The sequence below is a fragment of the Nannobrachium achirus genome, assembly GCF_963921795.1.
Source record: "Nannobrachium achirus genome assembly, chromosome: 12".
Classification (NCBI taxonomy): Eukaryota; Metazoa; Chordata; class Actinopteri; order Myctophiformes; family Myctophidae; genus Nannobrachium; species Nannobrachium achirus.
This window is the reverse complement of record NC_137832.1, coordinates 49,226,001-49,253,806: the sequence shown is the minus strand read 5'-3', so window position 1 is coordinate 49,253,806 and position 27,806 is coordinate 49,226,001. Positions and strand designations below refer to the sequence as shown.

At 43.6% G+C, this 27,806-nt stretch overlaps 1 protein-coding gene across 4 annotated transcripts in view; it reads left to right on the top strand.

Annotated features, from left to right (window-relative positions):
* The window catches only part of taok3a (TAO kinase 3a), a 99,889-nt gene that overhangs the window by 15,276 nt on the left and 56,807 nt on the right, over window positions 1-27,806 (top strand). For all 4 annotated transcript variants that reach the window (XM_080738049.1, XM_080738048.1, XM_080738046.1 and 1 more), the window contains exon 2: window positions 15,993-16,078. The gene's annotated coding sequence lies outside the window, so the exon portion shown is untranslated. The remainder of the gene's footprint in view (window positions 1-15,992; window positions 16,079-27,806) is intronic.

Here is a 27,806-nt window from a genome sequence, read left to right as displayed (position 1 = left end):
ATTTGTTTTATAAAAAAAGTTACATGGTACAACTTTAATATATACTCGTGTCACGCACTGAAAATAGCAGATGTACCAGCTCACAATGTGTTACGATATGACACGTAGGTTAGGTCCTGCCTGTGGCAGTGGCCATGCCTGTGTTTGTTCAGTCTAATGCCAGAAACAGTGATTTAACCTCGTCCATCAATATCTCAGTGCTTGGGGCTTTAAAGAACTAACACTTTAGATACAGTTGAGATGCATATTGATGCAGTTTGGATTAGTTTTGTGTACAGGAGCTGACTAAGGCATAGCAGTATGTATATCACACAGCCCTCTGGTATGACTTTACCAAACACCTTGTTTCCCACAGTGGCTCATATTCGGCTGACAAAGGCACATTAGCTGCAATGTAACACAGCACTCATGTCACCTAGAAATATTTTGTTTGAGCTAAATATTTGGAACGGCTTTCCTTACGCCTTTCCTTTCTTTTCACGCTTTTTTGGTGTGTCAAAGAGCCTTGGATGAAAGGTTTGAGCTATAAAAGATCTCTCACTCCCTGTAAGGGCTGGGGGAGGATGAGATCTGTGCCCTGAATTAATTCCAAATTTAATTTGCGGGCAGACTTTACAGGGGATAAAAAGCAGAAGAAATCCTGGGGCCTAAAACCCATGGGCCCTCTCTCACTCCCTGTAAACTCCAGTGATGATGTACATAATTTATACTGTCAGTGTGTATTTGAGAAAGAAGAAGAAGCAGCGAAGCACAGGGGAAATGACTCATGGCCTAGATGCATGTTTCCTTTTTGGGGTTTCCTCTGCTTGATGCCCCCCCCCCCCCCCCCCCCCCCTTTCATGCTGGTTGATCATTTTTTTTATTTCATTTGTATCCCCACTAGTGACGGGGCTCTAAGGATGGTAATGTCAGTACTTCCGTTCATCAATGCATCTGTCCAACATTTTGGTTTGGATACATCAAAAACTACTGACTAGATTGACATTGAATTCGATATGCATCTTCATGATCCCTAGGGGGTGAAGTGTCATTTGACTGATGGGAGTAATCGTCACGATTGCCTTTTGACAACATGAGAGAAAGTTGGTAGGCAGTGGCACAAGCTGTAGTATGACTCCAGTCTGCTTTCACTGCCAAATTCAAGTGACCTCCCTGTGATGGAGCAGTAGAATATTTCATGTAGCCTACTATGAAGCTGTATGTATGCTGCTATCCATTTATGCTGAACGATACTGTTATATGCTCCTTCATGTAGTTTATATTCTTTGTGTTGATGTTTTGTATTGTAGTTTAGTTTCAACACTGATCCCATTGAGGTTTTAATTGAGTTTTAATGTCTTCTTGAGCTGTAGCTGTTGTGAGGTTAGCAAACAATTGGCATTGTTGACAATAAAGTTGAACAGTATGAAGCTGACAGCTCTAGGCCTCCTTCTGGCCATATAAATGTGTAGCAATGAATCACAATGCACCCTGCCCCTGCAAGAGACCCCAGAGAAGGATGCATGACTTCATCAAATTCCCTCCCTCCCTCCATCCAAGATCGCTGCCTTGAAGAAAGTCAGCAAGGGCGTGTCTCCCGTCCCGGCCGGACATGTCGCCTTTCGCCGAGCCATTTGCATGTTGAAACAAGCCTGGCGAAATGTAAATGAGGCTCTTGATTAGGGTTGGACACGGTAACCGCCGTACCGCCGTACCGCGGTAAACCGAGGTCTACCGCGGTGTCAGTGTGCTTACCGCGGTAAAAAAAGACAAAAAAAAGTCTATTTTTTATTGGAAAACAAGCGAGTTTTAAAACAGGGGAGAAGCGAGGACCGCATGCGCTCCATGCCGCTCTGCTCTGGGCCGTGTACCACAGTTTGGAAGCCACATACGTCACTCTCACTCAGACTGTCAGACACAGACAGTCACTCCTGCAGCTGCCTGTGTAGAGGAGTACAGAGCAGCGTAAACTTTCTTTGTAATCCACTCGACACAAGGATGTTAATACATACCTTGTGTTGTGGCATATCTTTTTTTATTCATACGGATTACTGGCGGAGCGCGGGCCGCGTGGACTAAAGCCGAAAATGAAACTATTTTACTTTTTCCATCGCGTCGCACGTTGTGCCCGTTCGGCGGCGCGTCGGAGATTTTATAACCTTTTCTGTCAAGTCTTGTAACTAAAACCTGTATATAGCAGCACTCAATCACTGCGATTTGAGAGTTGAGACGTGACGTGAGTTTACAGAATCACTGTACACGATCTGACTACCCTTCCTCTTCTGGTTTGTTCACACAGCCGTTTGTGTCTGAAAAGCCTACTAGCTAGCCTACGTTACTATGGTAACCCGACAGTGCAGATCTAAAAGCTCAGAACGCGTCGCGGATGCAATGTGTTGTGAGCTTGTAGATCTGCTCCTTTCAAAGCCATACCCGCTGTGCTGTACGGAGAAGTATAACTCGGGCGGTCAGGCTGTGTCGCCTCTCCACTGTGGAGGCGACTTTAGGGAAGATGATTGCAATATTTTGGCTTATCGCCGAACCTTAATTAATAGATACGGGGGTGCGGTAATTACCGCAGTACCGTCGGTAAATGGGAAGACGGTAATCGCGGTAACAAAATGTCGATACCGCCCCAGGCCTACTCTTGATGATGAGTGAACGTTGATAGGTCTTTGTACAGAGGAGCACAGCCCATATTCAACCCGTGGACTGGCAGATTGAGGCGCTTCCTCGGGTCAGCGCCAGCGGTTGCTATTCCACCATCTCGTCTCCCCTGGCTGACCTGCGGTTGGATCACTGAATGGGGAGAAATTTGACTCCAGCCCCAACCTGCCCTAGTTTTGGGCCCGAGGACTAGAAAGGAGGAACAAGATGAGGACAGGTTCTCCCATGCCAGCCCCTATCTGTTAATTTGCCCCCCTTTAATATTTGATGGCATAATGCTCAAGCAAGTGTTCACGCTGTTGTCTTTTAATTTTTTTGTTCTTCTGTTGAGCAGCACATGACACTCACCACAACAGTAGGCATATATTAATTTCCCTGCTCACTCTTGATTGGAAAGTCCTGTCGGGATTTAAAGTAGCCCGCACACTAGCTTAAACTAGATCAGTCCTTCAGTCTCTGTGTGTGTGCGTGCCGTGAACACTATGAAGGTCCACCATGACTGTCTGCAACTCTTCGTACATTGGCGGCCGTCGTGTGTGTGTGTGAGTGACCTAGTGTCTTGCCACACTCAACTACACACGCACAAATGCGTGCTCACGCTCGCTGGCACGCTCATGAATTTTACATGGCCCTGTGGGAAAACGGGCTGCAGGATGACTCACCACCTGGGGTAGACATTTCACCATCGGCAACTTGTTACCACAGTGTCAGAGGGGCATGAACATCCCCCAACACACACACACACACACACACACACACACACACACACACACACACACACACACACACCCATGCCCTCATACTGACACTGACAGTATAGGATATATACATACTTACGCAAACTTGGCAGAGCAGTTGCAGTCGATCTGCTGAAACGATGACACGATGCATATAAATCACAGTTGATCCATCCTGGTGTGTCACATGGCACTCATCTTACTCTGACTGGACTCATTACTCTCAATGCCATGCCACACAACGTGCACGCCCATTTAGACATGGTACTTCTGAATACATTTTTATCATTGTAGTATGTGCGCACGCCCCTTTATAGAGAGCGGTTCTTTGTTTGCACACGACACACATTCCTTTATCATTGTGTGTGTGCAGGCAGTCATACCATCAGTGTGTGTGTGTGGGTTGGTGTAGAACCTGAGCATGTTTTCATGGAGCGTGTTGAAAATCAATGCTGCTGAGAATTGATGGTGTCATATAAACAGGCCCTGGGTTATTGCCTAGTCGATGGGGGCTCCATCCACTTGCCACGGTCCCAGCTGAGCCTGCCTCGCTCTGGCCAATGGGAGATTGCTTCCTTGGTGTGTTTACCATGCGCTGACGACGAGTACCTCAACACTTATTGAATGGTCCTGTCCCAGGCAGTTGTATTGGTGATTTAATGTTTGAGGGCACACTAATCTAATGATGTCTCACGCACATTGCTTAACACCTACTGGAGTTGGCAGACCACAGTGATCTTAACCCTGCAAGGCCCAGCGTTGCTTTTTGGCAACGTTTTTTAAATCATTTTAAAAAAAATGTTATAATTAGTTTTCCTGTTCTTATTTCACATTAACATCATCATTAAATCCTATTGTTTAGTATTACAATGCCATTGGCCACGATAATTGCATATAAATACGCCCCACAGAGGCTGACATTCACACTTCCCAGAGAAGTTGAAATTCCAGCGTCTGGACGAACAACATCTCACTTTTTAACTGAAGCTATTCCTCACAAAAAGTAAAGTAAAATGCCTGTAATATTGTTTTTCGTGATCATTAGAATGTCTAGAACATGTACATGTGTTATAATTGTGAAAAATATCCCCAAAATGCAAATTGGAGCATGATTTATGATTTATGATTTATGGCTATAAAACCTTACAAAAACATTATTTATTTTTTAACATTACATTTTCCTGTGATTAGGACTCCTACAACACCATCTGATTTTTTTCAATTTTTTTTGGCCAGTAGAAATTAATTCGGGCCTTGCAGGGTTAAACTAGATCGGAAGTCCTTCAGTCTGTGTGTGTGTGTGTGTGTGTGCATGAACACTATGAGCTCATCGTACATTGGCTGTGGTTATGTATGTGTGAGTGACCTAGTGTCTTGGCACATTCAAATACACACGCACAAATGCCACTATGTCGATGCCCGATGATGTGACACTACAGCTTTTGTAAACATTGAGGTGTGAACGTAAGGGTTGTTTTACATTGATGCATGTGCATGCTCCTGCTCAAAATGATTCAGGATGGCGTGTACGCGCGTCACACGACCAATAAAACACTGGTCCTAGGTATTCGTACCAGTTCAGCAGCAATGGTAGACTGCTCCCTTTCATCAATATGTCCTTTTAGCCCAAAGGCTCAGACACGTAGCCTAACTGTAATTAACCCTGTTTTGTTATCTGTCATTTAGCACCATGGGTGAGTCAACGACATCAGGAGTGTGGTTTTCCATGCCTTGTGTTTGGATGTGATGAGAAGAGGAAGCTTTTCTGAAGTATTAAAGAGCGAGACCTGGTCAGTCAGTGCTATGCATTGCAAAGCAGGGAAGTGTTCGGTTGTGGGATTTGTCAAAGTTCTGGGCTGCTTCCTAATTGAGAGCTTGTCATGTCCACTAGACTGGAAGTTGGATCGGTATTATGTAGTTTGAACAATGCTAAGGAATGCGATTCAAATCTGATTTGCAAAAAAAAAAAAAAATCTCACTTGATCAAAGGCTAAAAATATAGCCTAACATAGCCTATGGATTGGATTATAACATGAGGTTTGCTCCGTCTAGAATTAATGAACCCTAAATGAACCCTAGTGTCCTCCTTCTGGAGGCAAATGTTGGCGAGTATAGCAAGCTCACAATGTGCTGCTTTGCGATGTTTGTGAGCTTGTACTGTAGATCGGTTATTTTCAGTGAAGATATTTGGTAACTTTATATAGGGGTTAAGTCGTTAAATTGCATCAACTCATTCTATTTTCTAATAGATATTCTTACAATGGTGATTTGAATGGTTGTCATGAATAGATTTGGGGCCGTCCCCTCCCCCCCATTGGCCTAAAGCAGTAAATCATAATCGATCCTTTGAATTCCAACTGTATAGTATGCAAATCCAAAGCTCTGTGAATATTATGTAACAACTATTTATGAAGGAAGCACCAGTGCAAATGTCCAGGCCACAAGCGTATTCCTTTGACAATACAGCGAGAGCTAGGCTACTTGTTAAGCATTACAGTGTTATCTTTGACCTACTCTCACTTGTGAGGTTACAGGCTTAGTCATGAAATAGTCAGCAAAGGCTTTCTTTTTTTTCTTCTTTTAATCAGAGCTGTGCCTGGATGTGATGCCACATGGAAATGACATTTTCACCAACTGAGGAGCATTTTGTTCAATTTACATTTAAAACAAGACAAAATATTGACCCCCTACCTCTGATTGTTTTACCACTGTTTTGACCAATGTTTTAAGTTTCAAGAAGCTGACTAGCATCTTAAATGTTTGAAGGTTGTCAATTATCAATTTGTGTGAGTTTGGCTTACAGGCCTACTTATTTTTGTCAAAGAAATTACTGTCAGTAAGTAAGTCTAGCCTAGCCATGATGAGGCCCATCGGGCTGGATGGAGCCTATCTCCTGTTTCTGTAGCGTGATGTACAAGTACACCCCCTGGACATGGCCCCAGCATGTCGCAGGGACTCTGGGTATGCTTAATTGGCAGAGCTAGTGCTGTACAGTATAACTTATGGCTTTTTGTTTTGCAATTACCTCTGGATGTCCAGTTGTCCACTTTACCCATTAGTCTTTTTCTCTCAAAGTTCAGTGGTTGGCTATTTTCAGGGAGTGTGGCCTTTTGTTTTCCGTCTAAATTCATCCACCCTCACCTTGTATGCCTCTCTGTTGTAGCTCCATTTGCCCTTGTGTCCTCTCTGTGTGTGTGTGTGTGTGTGTGTGTGTGTGTGTGTGTGTGTGTGTGTGTGTGTGTGTGTGTGTGTGTGTGTGTGTGTGTGTGTGTGTGTGTGTGTGTGTGTGTGTGTGTGTGTGTGTGTGTGTGTGTGTGTGTGTGTGTGTGTGTGTGTGTGTGTGTGTGTGTGTGTGCGTGTGTGTGTGTGCGCCAACTATGCAAAACACTGAACTTTCATCCCCCTGCGCTGTTTAGTTTACTACGCTGACAGTCATGAAAGCCACAGAAAGAAGAGACACACAGAAATAGAACTCCCTCCAGCTTAACGCTGCCTTCAGTGCCTCCACTTGTTTATTTTTTGTGGAAACTGGGTTTAAAAATGGAATGCAGACATACTGTAAATGTGGTGGGTTTGAGGGTGGGTCCATTGAAATAGAAAAAGAATGAATTTGCACAGTTTATCTATTTTCCATCAACTAGAGTGTAGAAATGTAATCAAATTTAACCATATTATGCATCTGTTTGTAAATTCTTACATTTTGCACACTCTCGGTTAAATGACTTCTGTTAAAGCAATAACAAGTCTAAATGTTGAATTATATGTCCTGTCCTGTACTGTATGTCTACTAGATTATGGGTCAATGTCTGAACTGATCTGAACAAGCTGAACTCTTTATCTCTCTCTCTCTCTCTCTCTCTTTGGGTGCGGGTGTGCGTACACATGTGTGAGATCGATCCAACGGAATAGTTGAACGTTGGAACTTGCTGGTACATGTCTAACAGTATTGTTAATTTGAACCATTTGCCTGTTTTATTTCTTTCCTCGTTGCTGAACAGATGTACTATGTACTATTGTACTCAAACATAGGACTACAATAAAGCTCACTCACTCGTGTGTGCGTGTACACACACACACACACACACACACACACACACACACACACACACACACACACACACACACACACACACACACACACACACACACACACACACACACACACACACACACACACTCTCTATGTGTTAGAATGCAAAGGGCTCTGTATCTTTCTCCAGTCTTCTGTACAATTTAATAATTTTCAAGGTATGGGTGAGAGAGTGGTCAGATGCATAAAAACACAATTCTTCTTTGTGGCTGCCTCTCTGTTTGCCTTTATGTCCTGTTCACTCTCTCGCAATGTCGATTTTTTTTTATCCTACAATTGTGGGGACATGTGGCCCACAAAAGTATAGATGTTACAGCATGTTTGGGTAACTCAGGACGTTCATTGTAAGAGCGCTTGTTTCGTTCACCACACACTAATCACCACCAGATGGCGACGACAGCCCATAGACAGCCATTCACTAGTGCAGGCGCTGACGTCACTCGTTTGCGACTCCCTTTCTTTATTTACTAGCCTAGCTGGGCGGTGTTTAGCCATTAGCTTAGCCATTAGCTTAGCCATTAGCTTACTATGAGCGTTTATCTTGGGCTTGCCCAGGCCTTACGGCCTGGGCATAAATATAACGATTGCATTCACCACGGCTTCGTAACTCGCGCGGCGCTCCGCCGGCCGCGCGGCCCTGGCCCGCTCTTCGCGGCCACTCGCGCCTGCGGCGCTCGGGGGCGAAGAGCAGGACCAAGGTCCGCTGGCCTTCGCGCCGCTTGCAATGTCGTGGACAATCGATGGGCTCCGCCTGGAGGACGTTGTTGTGGGCGACCGCTTGTTCCGCCCCGTGCGGCACCGCGAGTGCTCCGTTTCTCGGCCGTCCTGTTTCTCTAACATCCGGTGACATAGACACACACACACACACACACACACACACACACACACACACACACACACACACACACACACACACACACACACACACACACACACACACACGGAGGTTAAGGGCCCTCAGCATTCTTTGGTGCACATATTTGAACATTTCTCATACATTACACATGCTTGGCTCCCCATTGCCAGAAACGGAGCTAATACCATTATGTCGTATTTTGTCCAAACTGGAAAGTGAAAATCTGGGTTAGCACAAGCCCTGGGGTGAAACATAGTGCTTTTTATTTATTTATTTATTTTCTAATTCTCCTTGGGAAATGACTCAGTTGTTGCTGGTGAAGCAAACACACGCAAACCCATATTTGTCCAAACTACGCAGATTGATAAAATATGTTTTGGTCCTAATATAGCCTAAACAGTGCAATCCTGTGTTAAATTATCCATTTGTAACTCGGAGAGTGTGCAGATGTAACAGTTTAGGTTATATTACAAGTTAGTTAAATTAGGCTAATACTCTTGTACATGAAAATCTTGTGTCCTATGAGTCATATCATCTTATAGGAGGTGGTGTGTTGGAGGTCACGGTGCTTTAAAAAGGAAAATATTTCTGTTACTGTGTGTGAACCCTCTAAGATTGCCCAGTGATTGTCAACCTTTTTAATGTCAAGGCCTTTTCTAGAGGAAAGTCCTTTTGCACAGGAGCAAGCAACCAGTTTAACAATAGAAAAAAATGGATGTCCCACACACTGTCTTCACTTATAGTAGTTTATTAGGCTACAACATTTCGGTCTAAACAACCTTCATCAGAGATACCTGATGAAGGTTGTTTAGACCACCACTGCTATTTGTTCTATTTTCTTAAAATGTTGTTTCTTTTAAGCCATGGCGTTTTGGAGTTTTTAGTTTTAGTTTTTTGGTTTGTGAGCCACTGGCTTGTTTGACACTATTTGCTTTTACATTTCAGGTACATTTGTTGGCTCTCCCAATTGGGACATAAATGTTTACAACAAAGTTATTACTGGGGTTCATTTGAAACCCCTGCAGTCAAAAGGAATAAAATGAGATGAGAATTGTATGATATGCATTGCGATACATCACAATTCATGGCCCCTCTCGTGGATTGAGTTGTGGATTGAGGCTGAAAGACGCTGACATCGCATTACAACATTTCCCCGATGACTGTCTGACAGCTGGCTGAATTAATTGACTTTACTATTTAATATTTAAAAATAATACTTTAAAAAGTGCCTCCTGTCACTTGGAGAGGTGCATTCATCTGCTACTGTTTTGTATAACAGCAATTTCGTTTTTAGACCTGCTAGTGGTGACAGGACTGGAATGAATGGCATTGTCAGTCCGTCCATCGTATGTCTGTACATATTTTGAAAACTACTAGCCTGATTGCCATGGAATTCATATTCGCCAGCAGTTGAACCCTTCTGATTTTGGTGACCCCATGGCCTTTCCTCTAGTCTAAAGGCTAGTGTGCCTCCTTAATTTCCATGTCTCCCATCCCTACCAATGAACCTAATTCTCTATCCTCTTCCATGTGTCAGTTGAAAGAATGAGGAGGATTAGCCTAGGCACTAAATAATGTGCAGCCCATCATCATTGTGCGCACATGCTCATGCACACGCGCGCACACAGGTTCTACCAGGATCACTGAAACTAACGTGGCACCTGGTAGCCCTGAATGTCTGTCTGTCTGGTCAGAGGCCTCACAACATCCCACTCTCTGTCACTGTGTTTCAGTGTCAGTGAAATAAAACCCTTATGGTACAGTATGTTTTGAGTATTCCGTTTTAACCCAACCCCCAGACCTAGCTTGTTTGTTTGTACTAAACAATATTCACAGATCATGTGTGCAGTGCAGTGTGCAGTGTGCACACATGTACGTTTGGCAAAAGAATAGGCAATCACACACACACACACACACACACACACACACACACACACACACACACACACACACACACACACACACACACACACACACACACACACACACACACACACACACACACCATCAGCAGGGCTACAGAGCCCTGTGTGAACTCAAAGCGAGGTGTACTGACAGGGGACTGTGTGGATGAATGGCTTTAATATAGAAACGTCCAGACTGTGCTCGTGGGGCTTGGTTGGGTTTGGGGGGGGGGGGGCATAGCGACATGGACCCCTCTGGATGTGGGAACTCACTCACTCACACAAAGTGCATTCTCAGTGAATCTGGGTAGGCTTTGTGTAGCAGAATGGTTGTCTGTGTGTTATGGTATGTGCATGCCTATAGCTGTGTGTGTGCGTGCGTGCGTGCGTGCGCGCGCGCGTCTGCGCGTCTCTGGAGGTGGTCAGGGTTACATTTGGGTTCCATTTGGCGATTCATAATAATTGATGCAGTGATGCGTACATCATGTACTGCATCTCCACACATGAATCCGACATGAAGTAATGCATGCTAAGCAGAAACTGGATGGGGAAAGCAGTTCTTTCAACCAAAGCTGCCTCGTCTATATACTTTTTGTATAATCAATGAATTTGATTAACTGTTACACCACTTTTCAAGATTCTCATATTTTTACATGCCATTATTTATATTGTGAGCTTGCAGATTTGTAGCTCTCTTTAGGGTTGATTTTATACATTTGAAAACTTGTGAAATGATTTTTACATGTAACAGTATGTCTACATTACGGTATTGACACTTTTACTTAAGTAAGAAAAATGTAAGTAAGTACTTTTTCCACCACTGCTATCAAGTGCTGCACTGAAATGGAAGAGTCGATGTCAGGGAAGCTGCCTGTAGAAGCACTTGAGAGAGACCAGTGTCGCTGTGCTGGCTGTTAGTATTGAGTTGGTTTATGTTTTGGAGGTGGATTGATGGTTGAAAGGCAGGCCTACTTTTCCTATTTAAAAACTTTTTTTGGGGTCCCACTAGCACCTTCTATCCTCACAAAGTCCCATTTCTGACCGTTGTGTCTTTCTCTGGTTTTGGGAAGTCGGAGGTTAAAAGCATCCCACGGATTCTCAAAACAGGCTGTCCAGATTTGCTGCCGTCGCTGACGTCAGCGACGGCCGTTTTTGAAGAAACATTTTTTTTTTCAAACAATTTTTTTTTCAAAAAGATTTTCAGGCCAAAGGTGGTACTGCAGCTGAAAATGCTCTGAGAGCCATTCAAAAATGAGAGAGGCTCTCTATTCAGGAGTGGTAATTTAGCCTTAAACCTTTTGAAAAACGTTTTTGGGACATAAACAATATGACATAAATACTTTTTAAATGCATGGTGTATCACCTTTAAGTAAAAGTATCAATGTAGAAGTACTCCGTTACAAGCAAGTCCAGAATTCAAAATGTACTTGAGTAAAAGTACAAAAGTATTGGCACCAAAATGTACTTACAGTACCAAAAGTAAAAGTACTCATTATGTAGACCGTCCCATTTCCACGTTTTCAAATGTATAAAAATCTTTTGAAAATAGCAGATATACACGCTCACAGCTTGTAGATCTGCTATTTTCAATTGGCTGAAAAGTATATAATAGGGTTGAAGTGTTTAATGTATGTTTTGTAATAATAATCAATCTACAAAGTAACTAAACTACATTTTTCAAATAAATGTAGTGGAGTAAAAGTACAATATTTGGATCTGAGATGTAGTGGAGTAGAAGGAAAAGTACTGGAAATTGGAAATACTCAAGTAAAGTATAAATACCTCACAATTGTACTTAATTGTACTTAACTAAATACTTGTGCTTAGTTACTTTACACCACTGCTTATTTATACTTGGATTTATACTCAAACAAGCAGCGGCAGGGGGGTCAACAAAAGGTCAATGTGTTCACACCCGTGGCACAAGTGGAGTGAGTGGCTGACGTGGTATTTTGGCTGGCGTTTCCTCGAAGGCAACATGAGAAACCATGACAGACAAACTCCACATTTAGAGCAGGCCTGTGGTTTTTCAACTTGGGCACCTGGCCAACGCATTTGTTTTACAATTGTCCCTCAATCGGTGATGTTGATTATTTGCCTAAACGCTTATCCTGATGTAGGTAACGCCTACTGGTGTGAGTGTGTGTTTGTGTGTACATCTCAAAAGTGTTGCTAATCGTGAGATGAGAGACGCAAGAGTCTCCATCCCTCTTCTAGTGTGTGTCTGTGCAAAGTGTGCATGCACAGATTTTGTTATGTTTATGAGTCACAGCTATAAAAACCCACACCATGCGGTCCTGGCAGGATGATGGGGACATAATGTTTAGCCTCTTTGCTATCTAACTGGATTATTTTTTGATTCATCCAGGGAGAGGGCGCATTGTTGAAATCGCCTCACAGTTGGGTGGCTGGCTCATCTCTATTATTATTTCACGTTGGAAAACTTTGCCAGTTTTTCTTTTCCACACACCGCCTACCTCCTTCCTCCACCGTGACTCATCATCCTCCCCGGGAATCGGTAGTCACTGACTGCCTTAGTTCAGGCATCTCTTCTCTGGCTCTCCCTGTCAATACTTGTGATCGGGCAGAATTAACTCACTACAGAGCAGAATACAGAAACAGTATTGTGACAACTGATGAGTGAAACCATATGTTAAGTGATCTGACCCTTTGGATCCAAAATGAAAGCAAATTATCTCCCCTATGTGCGTCCATTGCCCTGGCCTACACAGTAAAATCTTCAGTGTTAATTTATCATTGTTTGGCATGATGAGACATCACATAGAGCTTGTATGTAGAAGTCTATACATTTTCAAACAAACAAGCAAACATCTAATAGATTCCATAAATGAAATACAATAATATTAATTAAGAAGTGAAAATAGACGATCTACAAGCTCACAACGTGACGCTTGTAGATCGGCTATTTTCACTAGTTTGGGTCCCGGGCAAACATCTAATTTATTTCTCTTTTGGGTCTTGAGCTTTAAGTTTGGGAACACTGGATTAAAACATTCACACTGACTTTAACTGTTCTCATCGAGAGTTTGATCGGTTACCTGCCAAAATGGCTCATTGAGTAGACCGTATTCACCACAAAGCACTTAGGATTATGGATGAGCCAGGAACAGCAAGGTAATCCATTCCACTATTACATTTGGACCTATAGCAGCAGCCTGCATGACCAGATTCTATTCTACCTATAGGCCTTTGTTCACAGACGAGTGTTCCGTGACTCACGACTTCATGATTCATAAGAGGCGTGTGTCGTGCACAGCCTGGAACAGAAAGCTGGAGCTCTGCTGTGATTAGTCTGTAGCTGTAGGTCCACAACAATGTCACAAACCTGTCAGCACACCCATATCTCCCCCCCCCCACACACACACACACACAAACTCCATTGCCTTTTCTGTGTGACTCTCTCTTTGTTCCTGTGTCTGTATTTGTCCCTCTGATAAGAAGTGATGTCTGATGAAGACCAGTATGGGTTGAAAGTAATGAAATCTGGCTTTCACACATGGTGCTCTGAACCAAATTTTGGCCCTGCTCAGGAGATGGTAGGGGAGGCAGTGGCTCAGGGGTAATGTGGCCCCTTGTTTAGTGTTAGTGGAAGTGTCGAAGTGTCCTTGAGCAAGACCCTGAACCCCTAATTTGCTCCCAATGAGCAGGTTGGTACCTTGCATGGTTTCCTCCGCCATCGGTGTATGAATGTGTGCATGAATGGGTCAATGTTATGCACAACCTATGTAAAAGCACCTTGGATAAAAGGCACAATATAAAATGCACCATTTATATAAAATGTATCATTTATATAAGATGCACCATTTTTGAGTTCTGGGAACTCAGAATTTATACTTTCAAATTATGTTTCTAAAATAGCAAAACTGGCAAGCTCATGTGCTCATGTATTGCTCATGTGTCTTTATCTCTCGCTCTCCCTCTACCAGATTTCACTCTGCTTCCACTGCCTTCTTGAATTCGCCTTATGTCCTCTCTCTTGCTCTCTCCCCCTCGGCCCCTCTCCCACCTTTCTCTCTTACTGGCTTTGCATCGGACTCACTGACAACTCTTATTCTAGCCTCCTCTCTCTGTCATTTTGTCTGTTTCTCTCCGTCTCTCTCGGAGCAACACTCCGCTCTTGTCCCGCGAGCAGTGGTCACGCTCTCCTCTCCTCTTTCACTCCACGTCAAAATGCGAAAGGACGGAGTGAGCAGAGAGGGGAGGACAGGAGGAAAGGAGAGCCGCGACCACAACTTTCCCAGAGGCTCCTGCAAAAGCGTCAGATCGCATTATAAATCATTCAGGGACACTCGGAGGAAGCTACAATACATTTTTATCCCTCCGCTCCCATCCCTCCATCCTCTTCCCTCCTTTATTATTGAATGTGCAGACCAGCCCGATCAAAGAAAAGAAAGGAGAAAAAAAGGGATGAAGCCAACGAGAGAGTGGAAGACGGATAAAACGTGTCTGTCTGTGTGTGTGTGTGTGTGGGGCAGAGAGAGAGGCAAAGTGGCACGTGCATTCGTCTGATGCGAACCAGGAAGTAACAGGGTTTGCCTAATGCATCTCTGCTTCATGTTTTGGTTGCTGGTTGACAACAGCGTCTCTCCGGTCCTGTGCTTAAAGGGATAGTTTACCCCCAAAACAACCTTTTTTCTATCTATTACTCACCCTTGGGGACTTGAATTCATGGATGTTCTTTTAGTTTTTGTCACATTCTTAAGCCAATAATTTGAGGAGACTCCTTGTTGGGTCTCCATATGGAACAAAGCAGGCTCTTTGTGTCTCCAAAGGGAAACACTGATGGTCATCAAATTATTGGCTTAGGAACGCGACAAAACCAAAAAAGAAACATCCATGAATTGAAGTCTCCATGGGGTGAGTAATCATAGAACTGTCCCTTAAAGTTGGCGCCTCTGTTGTTTTGTGTTGCAGTCGGGGGTCAGACTCAAGTGTTGTGTTGTTAGTGTTGTGTTGCGTGGACGTTGTTAGTGTGTGTTGTTAGTGTTGTGTTGTGTGGATGTTGTTAGTGTTGTGTTGTGTGGACGCTGCCCCACTTGCTCGTCAACAACAAAGACAGCACATGGCTGGCAGCATCTTTCTGTCAGGATAACGTGCTCAGATTTGACTGTTTGGGCCTTACATGTATCTGAGTGTGCACTTGGTGGAGGGAAAACAATGTTGTTTGTGAATGCCTACAGGGAGTGTTGTTGGTGTGAAGGGTGCACGTGCAGAGCATTACCCTGTGTGTGTGTCTGTGTCTGTGCGTGCGTGCGTGCGATTACTCTACTTGTGAGGGGCAAATGTCCCCACAAGTGAGGAATAGATGTCCCCACAAGGATTAATACTTTGGGAACTAGGGGCGCTCACTGGCCTAGAGGTCCCATCCCGACGAACTTTGCTGCATGTCACTCCCCTTCTCTCTCTTCCTTGTTTCCTGTCTACCTACTGTACTATCAATAAAGCCCCCCCAAAATATGTACTGTATCTTAATAATTTGGGAACTACACATTGTGATTCTCACAAGACAAATTGCGGTTTTATGGTTAAAGGAGATGTTTAGAGTTATGCATGCAATAAAGGAGAATATTAGGCCTAGACATTTAGAGGTGAGGTTTAGGGGTTAGGGGTGGAGTTATGCTGACTCATAGTGTGTCCTTACAAGTATAGTGATACTAATGTGTGTACTGTACGTGTTTTGACAGACCACAGCTAATCCTGACCCTACCTAACCAGTCCTTCTACTCTCTCTCTCTCAGGTGTTTATTCCAACCATGAGGCAACGGAGTCAGCTCTAGACTCTCCCTGAGGTCAGAGAGAGAAACCCTTTACACATTCTCTACAGGTAGGCACTGCCCGCTATACACCTGCAGCTACAAACACTTCAGCATCTCTTGTAACTCTCCATTCCTGAGATTATCTGTTACCTGTCATTTTGGACTTGACTTTGACTCTTTTAACCAAATAAAACGTACCTACTAAAGCAGTGATGTGTTGTGAACTTGTGGATCACCAATGTTCGGCAAAAGAAATGGATGTAGTAGGGAAAAACATTTATGGACTTTTTTTTTAACTTGTATTTGCTTTGGACTTTTTTTTTTACTTGTATTTGCTTTGGATATGAGAGAGAACATTTAACCCTTTTTTGCGCAAAATATTATCATCTATTCAGATCATTCTCACCAAGCGAAATCCACCTCCATTGTTGACCATTTTGACCATGGCATTGATTGTGACCTACTGAACTACTCAACCCAAAAAAAAATTAATGATGGGAAGGCTGACAAATTCTGATCACGTCACGGTCATGACATTTTGTTACTAATTGTCATAGAAATGTAATTTTTATTCACGTGTTCATTGCCAAATGTCTGTTTGGCAGCAGTAATACTTTACAAAATAAAATGAAAAATAGTGTAAATAGCTGATCCACAAGCTCACAAGGTGCTGCATTGCTGTGCGTTGTGAGCCTGTAGATCTGGTATTTCCACTATTTTTTTTAAATGTTCACGGTTATCTCAAATAATTGCGATCAGGCGACTATGTAATAATTGTGACAGTCCTGCTTTGACATTCTTAGTCACCTGAGGAAGAGCTGCTCTTCTGTTTCTCCTATAGCACTAATGCACAAGTATAACAGTCATCAAATTGCCAACACCTTACAAAATACAGATGTCATCCATTTAGTCACTGTTTCTGTTGAGCAGTCTTTTGCCATCCATCCATACCCCAATAGTAATGAACCCTCTTTCTTGATCCAAATTCTAGGTCAACTGGGCCTATTTGGCATTTATATATATGCCACAGAGCATCATTGGATGCAAATGTACAGTTTGATACAGCAGTACACCTGTATGGAAGCAGATGTCATGTGTCCACTTTAATTTGTCACCCATCTGTAGCTCCATTTTAGGGTGCAACAGTTTATTGAACTAATCAATTTAGTAGATCTTTTTTTCATTGCGACTGTCAGGTCGCAGTTAGAATCAAAATGTCCAGCTAATGTCCGTGAGTGAGTGAGTCACGCTCATGTCTGTGAGTCAACGCTAATACACAACATTTTGTTACCTATGGACCTCAATTCCTCCCTCCCATTCCATCTATGAAGGCAGGTCACAAAAAGCTGTAAGTAACACATTTGGTGCAACACTCACATGGGTCTGTGGCACATCGGTGATTGGCTGTGGCTTTCACAGGCTTTTCACAGGCTTTAACACGCTGTTTAACCGATCACTGCTCAGTCAGCTGCTTCTCGGCCTTAAGGCGTCTTACTTGTAAGTATAAAAAAGTTTAATTTAACTTGATAGTTTGTCTAATCAAAAAGTAATTGATAGATTAATCGCTAAGATTAGGGCATCAGGGCTTAGAGTTGTGCATTGGCACAACCATCACGATTCAATTTGATTACGATTCACCAGGTAACAATTCGATTCTACGATGCATTGCGATGCATCACACTTTTCTATATTACTGCACATTGTGCACAACATGGCAAATATTTCATCAGTCAATGCAAACAGTCAGATATACTACTACTTCATTTAGAATTATAATATACATATTATTATATACAGTATTCTAATTATATATAATTATATTTAGGCTTCGATTATCGATTATGTCACGTTGCTGCATTGAATTGAATTGAATTTTAATTTGATGCAATGCATTGCTGATTTGATTATTTTTGACACCACAAGCTGCAGTCGCAGCCCTAATGCAATTACGGTCAAGTCAAGCCATTGACAGCAGCAGGCTAGACAATTGCACAAACCGGAGTTCAAGACGAACTACACGGGTGATTTATTATTTGTGTATGCTGTTATGCATTCCTTCATCGATTTCCCTTACCATGCAGTTTGTTTAGTGATGCTGTTGACACCGTTAGTATAATTTATTCCCTAGTCCCTAAATCCCCCTCCGTGTGTCAGTCGGAGAGGCAGCAGGAGTGTCATTGGAGTGGAAACTGGGTCTTGTTTTGCCCCGTAACGAAAGCTAGACAGACGCCTGGCCGTCTCAATGCGCTACGTATTAACAGCTAACTGACTCTCTGCGTCTGCCACCGCCGGAGCTCCCTCACGCGGAAACTAAAGCCGGAACTGGGAGGAAGCAGGCCTGTGCTCTTCACTTACGCTACGAACTAACTGTCCTCGGCTTATCAGAGTTGAAGCTGTTTGACATTGACATGTGGGAGAAAAATGCAGGATCGCAAGAACCATCTTATCCATTTCCAGATTGGTGTAGGGGTCATCACAAAGTGCTTGCTTATCAGAAGGAACGGCACTTGACTCTTTGCCAACTGCAGTCACCTGAGCCGTCATGCGACACCTGGCAGACGATGCGCTGCCAGAGTTGGCAGGGCAGAGTAGTTTCAGAAGGATGCTCCTCTAGGGCTGGGCAATTAACCGAAAATATATCATCAATACCCATATTTAGAGGTAGAACCAATAATCCACTTATAACCGAATAATCAAATCGTTTTTTGTTGTTGTTGATCATGAACATGAAATATATTCATGTGTATATATTTTCATAATCAAATAAAGCTGTAATCTTACTTAACCCATTTAGACCTGAGGCCGATTCTAAAAACACCTTCTGAATCCAGACCTAAGTTTTCAGATTTCTTTTTTTATTTACAGATTTATTCCAAAATTACAAATAAATGCATGTTACTGTACATAGCAACATGCGTCTTTAGACCCCGTGCCTTGTTGTACGGCAATCGGCGAAAACATTCTTAATTTGTTCCGCATTATCGTTCATCTTCATTCATGTCACCAAATTACAAAATCATCAATGTAAATCTGTGTACCTACTGTACCTACTGCAGAGCGCACGCCTTCTCATGTCAAGTTTACATTTTCATGAATTGTGTAGAAATGTGCTTAATTTGTATGCGTACATGCCATACACACTTCATACACGTGGTCCCACGTGTGAATGCATGCCTCACATCGAGTTACTTGAAAAGACTGCCCTACCAGCACCAGTCGGGGCATGTCATCAATCCGACCCAGAATCCTCTGCTTGATAGGATGATCAGCCAGTTCTCCATGGCTGCCTGTCGAAATGATGACAATTTACGTAAACTACCCTTTTGCACTGAAAACTAACAAATGACTAAACCTATGATTAATACACTGACAATTTTGCCAACAAATAAAAACTAGATAAAAATGTTAGTGATGGAGAAGAGATTCCAACCAAGCAGAGTGCTGTGTTGTGCTCCGAAAATAGCCGTATCTACAAGCTTGTAGATCGATTATCAAGGCCTGCCAACATACATTTTAGTTGACTGAATCAACTGTAAATTTAGACAAACACCAGCCTGAGTCTGGGGGAGAGTAATGGCTGCCTCTGGGTGTGCATGCACACCTCTACTAGTCAGCTCGGCCTTAAGCCCAAGTTACACTTGCGAGAGGGTTTCGCGCACCAAAGATAGCTACGCGCTCACTCACAGTGTGTGACAGCACAACGTGTTTTTGAGATTCTAGATCTGCAATTTCCGGTGTGCGGGGCCAACGCGCAACAAAGTATAAATTGGACTTTATGATCAGTCCAATCAGGAAACGGGACACCCGCCACTGCTGCCCACTCCCATCGCTTCCACTTGCACACTGCTGAAGTACTTCGATTTGTTTTATTGGTCACAAGGCCCGGGGAGTAACTTTAGAAGTCCCCACCTACAATAAAAGCAATGCTTCCCTAAAGTGAACTGCTCTTAAGTCACCGTTGGAATGAAAAGTGAATGGAGTGAATGTACAACCATAAGGATGTCTGTGTGTGCATATTGCATAATGTGCCACACACACACTGTTCGGCAGCCAGGCAAATCTGTCTCCTGAGTCAAACACATTGGGTCAGTAATACTGGGAGGAGAGCTTTGGGGTCCTTTGAAAGCCCAACCCCCCCTCCCCACCATCCCTCCACCTTGGAAAAAAAACCTGTTCTTTGTGTGTTTCCGTCAATGAGGAAACACATCAATCATGTTGCCGTAATTCACCTGGCAGTCACCGTGTTGCCCGGCAAGCAAGCAGCAGCACGCGTTAGCATCGCTCCCAGCGGTATTAATGCAGAGCTTGACCCATTTACTCTCACGCTGTAGGCTCGCGCACGTCCTCTTCACGCTCTCCAGGGGTCCTTGCGTCGGGTTTCCGCATGAGATCATATCTATTCTCATTCCCTGGGCTTTGATGAGGGAGGATTTGTTGAAGAGGGGTGGGGTGGGTGTTGGGGGGGGTCCTGATGGGGTCCCGGATCTGTTGTCAGAAATATACTCTACGCGAGCATGATGCAACGCGCACACGAACACAAAACACAAACCAGCGCAAAAGCTCTAATCCCACGCTGTAATTTCATGTTGGGAGAAAGGCGAACTGGATTCGTTACGTAATACTTTTTCGCTCTTTTCACTTTTCCTACATGTCATGCATACACGTGCTTATCCCTCCCCCCCCCCCCCCCCCAGACGCAAGCACGCGCGCGCACACACACACACACACACACACACACACACACACACACACACACACACACACACACACACACACACACACACACACACACACACACACACACTCTCTCTCTTTCCCGTTTGTGATTAGAGCAGTTTGAATCCCAGTAAGAATTCCCACAGTCTGCCTAATTCCTGTCTAAAGCTGAGAGGAGGGCCAGTAAGCTGCTAAAGCCGTAGGCTACACACACACACACACACACACACACACACACACACACACACACACACACACACACACTCTACACACACACTACACACACACACACACACACACACTTATCTCTATCGCGCACAACAAATGCATGAACATGTGCGCACGCACACATTTATGTATGGATGTTCTGTGGTCCTCGAGTAAAGAGTTCAAATAGAATACAGACAAACCCTGAGAGAGAGTGGGCGGGAGTGTTAACGGAGCGATCCCCCCCCCCCCCCCCCCTCCTCATCAAAGATGTTTTCTTTTATTATTTTTTACCAGAGATGGGAGAAAAGAAGATAGAATGACAGAGAGAGGTGAAAAGGACAGGGAAGATAGTAAGAGAGGGAGGCTAGGCTAAGCTAGAGGGAGGGGAGAGAGAGAGAGAGAGCGAAAGCTTCATGTTTCTACCCTTCTTCTTAGTGTGTGTGTGTGTGTGTGTGTGTGTGTGTGTGTGTGTGTGTGTGTGTGTGTGTGTGTGTGTGTGTGTGTGTGTGTGTGTGTGTGTGTGTGTGTGTGTGTGTGTGTGTGTGTGTGTGTGTGACAGACCTTGTACATCTAATGTCCTCACAAAGATTAGGAACATCCTGCATAGAGGCATTTTCCTCTATAACCCACGTTTCAAGGGGCAGTGGTCCTTGAGGGGGTTCCAGGTGGCCCCCAGCTAAATGATGGAGAGTTGGTAACTAAATGGGCCCTTATATAAGGGCCCATTTATCTTCCATGATTTTGTTACTCCTACAGATCCTTCTCATAAAATTAGAATATTGTGCAAAAGTTCATTTTCCTCTGTCGTGTGGAATATTCTAATATTTTGAGATATGGATTTTTTGAGTTGTATGCCATAAAAATCTAAATTTTAACAAAAAAAGTTTTTGAATATTTCACTACATGCACAATTAACCTAAAATATATGAAAGTTTAAAAATAATAATTATATTACAGAAGAAATTAAACTTTTAGACAATATTCTAATTTTATGAGAAGGATCTGTATTCACCCAGTGCCAATTGCCTAAGCTGTAATCCTGGGTGCTGCTCTCCCTCTGCCAACCTGGGAAGGGCCCCGAAGTGAGCTCATGCTTCCTTCAGTGCATGACGAGTGAGCAGGCCGCTTCTTATCAACTGACAGGGGGGAGCTTTCCCGGTTGGACGTAGCACGTGGAAAGAACACGTTATTCCAACCAGTTCCTTTCCCCTCCATCAGGCGCCCCGGTCGACAAAGGGGGAGGAATTATAGAGACGTCGGAAGATTACTGCATGTTTTTGTGAGGGTATCTACCCTAGGGAACACGGGGATAACATGCAAACTTCACACTGAAAGGCCCTTTTGCCAACCCCACCTAGGGTGTGGGCACCGATGACGCGGAGGAGAGAACACGCCCTCAGCGCCCACAGCGTCCCCGTGCCCCCTTAGATTTTTAACTCTTAGGTGTAAAATTAAACCAAATGAAACCCCACACTGTGTTAGGGAATGAATGTAGCTGCTGGTGGTCAGTAGTGTGTGTGTGGAGGTTATTATTGACCCTGTGTGTGTCAGAAACATAGAATATTCAGCATCCTGATGGGCTGCTCTCTCACAGCAACACGTTGGCACATCAATTAGTAATGGCAGCGCCGCCGAGGGCTCCCAGGAGCCCCCCCCCCCCCCCCCCCCTCTCGGCACGAGTCCAGCACTGTGCACGCACGTGCATTCTTCACTGTGTGTTCATGGCTTCTTCCTGTGTGTGTGTGCATGTGAGTGTGCATGCATCGGATGCACACTTTCGATCAGCAGTACCCACTACCCAGTAAGATCGCTCCTCCTAACGAATGAGTGCGGTTACTCAATCTACAGTACTGTACCCTCCACACACACACACACACACACACACACACACTCACACTCACACTCTCTTATTCATTCACACCTATGCCAAATGCATGCGTACTGCGGCTCACTGCCTCTCAACAATCCCACACACTAGCATATTGTGCGTGCATACTGTGTACTGTAGGTACGGTGTCACACAGTCTTATTTTGTAGTACATACTGCAGATGACACGGAATGATTACTCGTTGCACGCACAGGTCCATAATCCAGTAGGCTATAAACTGTGTCCCTAGTACAACGAACACTGCCATTCATAGATCCATGGTGACCACAAATACACACGCACACACACACACACACACGCACAACACACACACGAGCGCACACCCTGAACTGTCTAAAAAGTAGATACATATGCTGTGCACACATTAAAATCCTTAGTATTCATTTAACTGCCATACTTAAATGAGCTCTTTAAGATTTTATTATGCGGTACAATACTCGCCTTAAAAGTGTTAATTCCTCCATTTGTACAAATGGATTCATACACTGTTCAGAGTTAAATTAACAATGACCTTGGGTGGCGCAGGCAGGGGTAAGGTTTCCTGCCCACCACCGCAATGCAATCCAGCTCGGTTGGTCCAATATGAGTAGGGATGGGACGATATGAACATTTCAGGGCACGATTATTGTGACCAAAGAAATTGCATTTTACGATATTATCTCGATAATCAAAATATCCCCAACATCCATTATCTTTTTCCAAAAAATAGCAGATCTACTAGCTCATCCGGCTATTTCTTTTTTTCAAAGAGATTTGGTAGAGAGTGAAAAAAAGACTATATCAAGTATGTACATAAAAGGTGAATTGATCCCAGTGCATGACAGAGGATAATTTCACTACTAGTAAGACACCTGAGGGTGGAATGCGACCTCAGGGTGACATGCAACCTCGCCCTAAAGGGCGAGGTCGCGCCAATTCTTGACCATCTGGCCAACCACAGCGTTTCTCTGACGATTCTAGTTGTTGTCATTCTGGGGGGAGTTTGTTCATGTTTTTGTGAGGGTATCAACCCTAGGAGACACGGGGAGAACATGCAAACTCCACACAGAAAGGCCCTATCGCTCACACCCTAGGTTGGGTTGGCGATAGGTAGGCTAGGCGATAGGGCCTTTCTGTGTGGAGTTTGCCTAAACATGGAGATGTGGTACAGAAGGACTCATATATGGGCATAAAAAGTATGTCATGTGACATCACTTCCTGTACAGACAGTCAGACAGACAGCCATTGACTCCGACCTAACAATGGCTACTGTCTATGACGGTAGTTATTATGACATATTGGACTAGACTATCTCCATATATAGTGTTATCCACATCTCCATGTTAGGACTCATATATGGGCATAAAAAGTATGTCATGTGACATCACTTCCTGTACAGACAGTCAGCCATTGACTCCGGATTAACAATGGCTACTGTCTATGACGGTAGTCCCATATGACATATTAGACTAGACTATCTCCATATATAGTGTTATCCACATCTCCATGTTTAGACAGCCATTGACTCCGGCCTAACAATGGCTACTTTCTATGACGGTAGTCCCATATGACATGATGGACTGGACTATCTCCATATATAGTGTTATCCACATTTCGTGTAGCCGCCCTGTACAGGAAGTGATGTCACAACTCGCTGACATCACACTGACATCACAGAGGATACGGAAGGACGGTCACGAGGATACGGAAGGAAGGTCACTCAAGCGACACGGTTCTTCAGAGTATATGCGACCTTCGGTCGCAACAATAAATCTAAATCTCCACGATATGATTATTGTGAGTGTTTTTTATAACGATAGAGGATAATAACGATTATCGTCCCGTCCCTAAATACAAGCACGATAAGGCCATGTCTGTGGATGGGAAGCAGAGCGGGGAGGGTGACCTTTTTCGCTGCACTGGTTAATCGTAAGGTAGCCTGGTGCCCTGGTCATGGGCACTTGTCATCTGGGGTGTTGAACTGCAAGGTATGCAGTAGGGCATTCACGAATAGTGATTTTTAGTATTCGAATTATTCGACCTCAAAGTATTCGAATAGTCAAATATTCGACAGTACTGGCCAAACTGTCAAATATTAAGTAATAGTCGGGGACCCACAAGCCCAAAAGCTCAAGGAATAGGGTTGAACCTGTGATTTTCTGCCATACTTTTTATTTCTGTTTTATCTATTAGTTTGGTCATTAAGGTCCACAGAATGAGAGGCCTGCTCTGCCGGGAACATCGCGAAAAACTATTATGGCCATTTGTATATTCACTGTCCCAATGACTCCACTAGAAATATTTAAAAAAGAAAAACAATCTGCTTTAAGTAACATGTGAGGGGTCAAACTAGGGGTTCTTCATGATTCTGACTCCATTGCAAGAATTTGTTTTGCATGAAAAACATTCCTTGGGCAAAATGTAGGACACCCAAAACTGTGAAAAGTGGAAAAAAAGTGATGACTCATCACTTTTCACAGTTTTTGGGGGCTGAAATTTTGCCCAAGGAATGTTTTTCAAGCAAAACAAATAGTTGCAATGGATTCAGAATGATGAAGAATCCCTAGTTTGACCCCTCACATGCTACTTAAAGAAGATCTTTTTATTTTTGTTAATATTTCTAGTGGAGTCAATGGGACAGTGAATATACAAATAGCCATAACCTTTTTTTCCACGATGTTTCCGGCAGAGTAGGCCTCTCATTCTGTGGACCTATTTGACCAAACGAATAGATAAAACAAAAATAAAAAGTACGGCAGAACATCACAGGTCCTCTCCCATTTTGGTGACTGGGTCCCCGGCTAGTAAGCAAGAGGCAAACATTGTGAAAATAGCCGATCTACATGCTCACAACGCCTCGCAACAATCTGCTATTTTCACAATATTTATCTGTGGAACCGAGTCACTTTAATACAATTCCAAGTGCTTGTCAGGGTGGGGGTCCCCAGTTCAAATATGTTTATTTTGGGGGTCACGGCCTAAAAAGGTTTGAGAAGCCCTGGTATAGAGCATTAACAAATTCATCCACCAGGGGCATTGACGACTCATTCTTATGACTTCCTATCTAGCCAAGCTTTATAAACTATATATTTTTTAAAGAGAAAACAATAAAAAAATAAAAATAAGCGAATATTCGACTTAGGTGAACAACGTCGAATAGTGACTTTGATATTCGAATATTGGAATATTTGGTGAATGCCCTAGTATGCAGTGACAAGATTACACACGTGTGAGGGGAAATTTTGGAATTGGCATAGCGGCTAAATTGGAATGTTCCTAGCAGCTTGGCCGAGCACGTTACAACCTGTTGTCTACGCGTTGCATCACTTCACTCAAGAGGAGGCGAGGGATGAGCGGGAGATGTGCACACAGAGCCATGCACGTGACTCACTCATTTTGTTCAGTTTCCTCGCCGTCTGCCGCTCACTCGTCCTCACAGAGATTGTCTTCGAAAGCAACTGACTCCGTCTGTCCGTCCGTCCGTCTGTCTGACTGTCTGTTAGGGCATTCACCAAATATTCGAATATTCGAATAGCAAAGTCACTATTATTTTTTTTTATTGTTTTCTCTTTAAAAAATATATAGTTTATAAAACTTGGCTATAGGAAGTCATAAGAATGAGTTGTCAATGGCCCTGGTGGATGGTACCAGGGATTCTCAAACCTTTTTAGGCCGTGACCCCCAAAATAAACATATTTGAACTGGGGACCCCCACCCTGACAAGCACTTGGAATTGTAGGTATTACATTTAATGTGACTCGGTTCCACAGGCGTTGTGAGCATGTAGATCGGCTATTTTCACAATGTTTGCCTCTTGCTTACTTAATATTTGACAGTTTGGCCAGTCCTGTCGAATATTCGACTATTCGAATACTTTGAGGTCGAATAATTCGAATACTAAAAATCACTATTCGTGAATGTCCTACTGTCTGTCAACACACAAAGTCAAATAGGACGGACGTATGTCCTTCTATGGGTTCATATTCACAGCGTCAGAATTACGGTAAATGAACGGTGAGGATTTTGCCGTGCATGTGTTGAAGCAGTGTGAGGGGGGCAGGGGTTGCATCAGAGAGTTCACACAGGAGAGTGTGGAGACAGGGTGGGCTGATGCAAGCAGCAGACACACACACACACACACACACACACACACACACACGTGCACACGCACGCACGCACGCGCGCACACGCACACGCACACACACACACACACACACACACACACACACACGTGCACACACACACACACTCACACACACACACACACACACGCCTGCAGGCAAAGCGTTGATGGTCTGTTAGTACATTGGTCTCCAAACATTGGGACTGTGAGATATTCTTTGAAGGAGAAAAGATGATGGGGAGGTACTCATTTGATATGAGCAAAATACTTACATTTTACACTTACACACAGAAAATATCTATTACTGTCCCCTTCATCATTACCATGCATGTATTGTTTATTCCCATTCATAATATTCTATTATTATTGATAGACCTCCCAGTCTACTACATGCCTCATTTGGCCAAATAAAAATGATCTTTATGAATATTGAATACTAACCTAAAGTAAACATATAAGAACCAAAAAGCGCTTCACAAGAACAATGCTTGTGTAACACTGACATTCACTGAAGAGATACAGTATATGTTTTATATGTTACATGCATATATTTTCTGCTACAGCGCTGACCAACTTCCATGCTATTAAACATGAACACAAATCTGGGGGAGAGAACATGCAGTGAAATGAGCAGATCCACAAGCCCACACCGCATCACAATGTGACACGTTGTGAAGCTTGTAGATTGGCTATTTTCGACTAATACATTTGGTGTTGATGTGAAAACGATGTGGCCTAGTGTACAACCCTTGGGGACTCATCATCCATATATCATATACAGGGGCGTCACAAGGGGTAGGAAAGTGGGACTGAGTTACTAGGGCCCAAGGTGGAGGGGCCCTAGTAACTTTAGCTATTGAAAAATAGCAGATATACAAG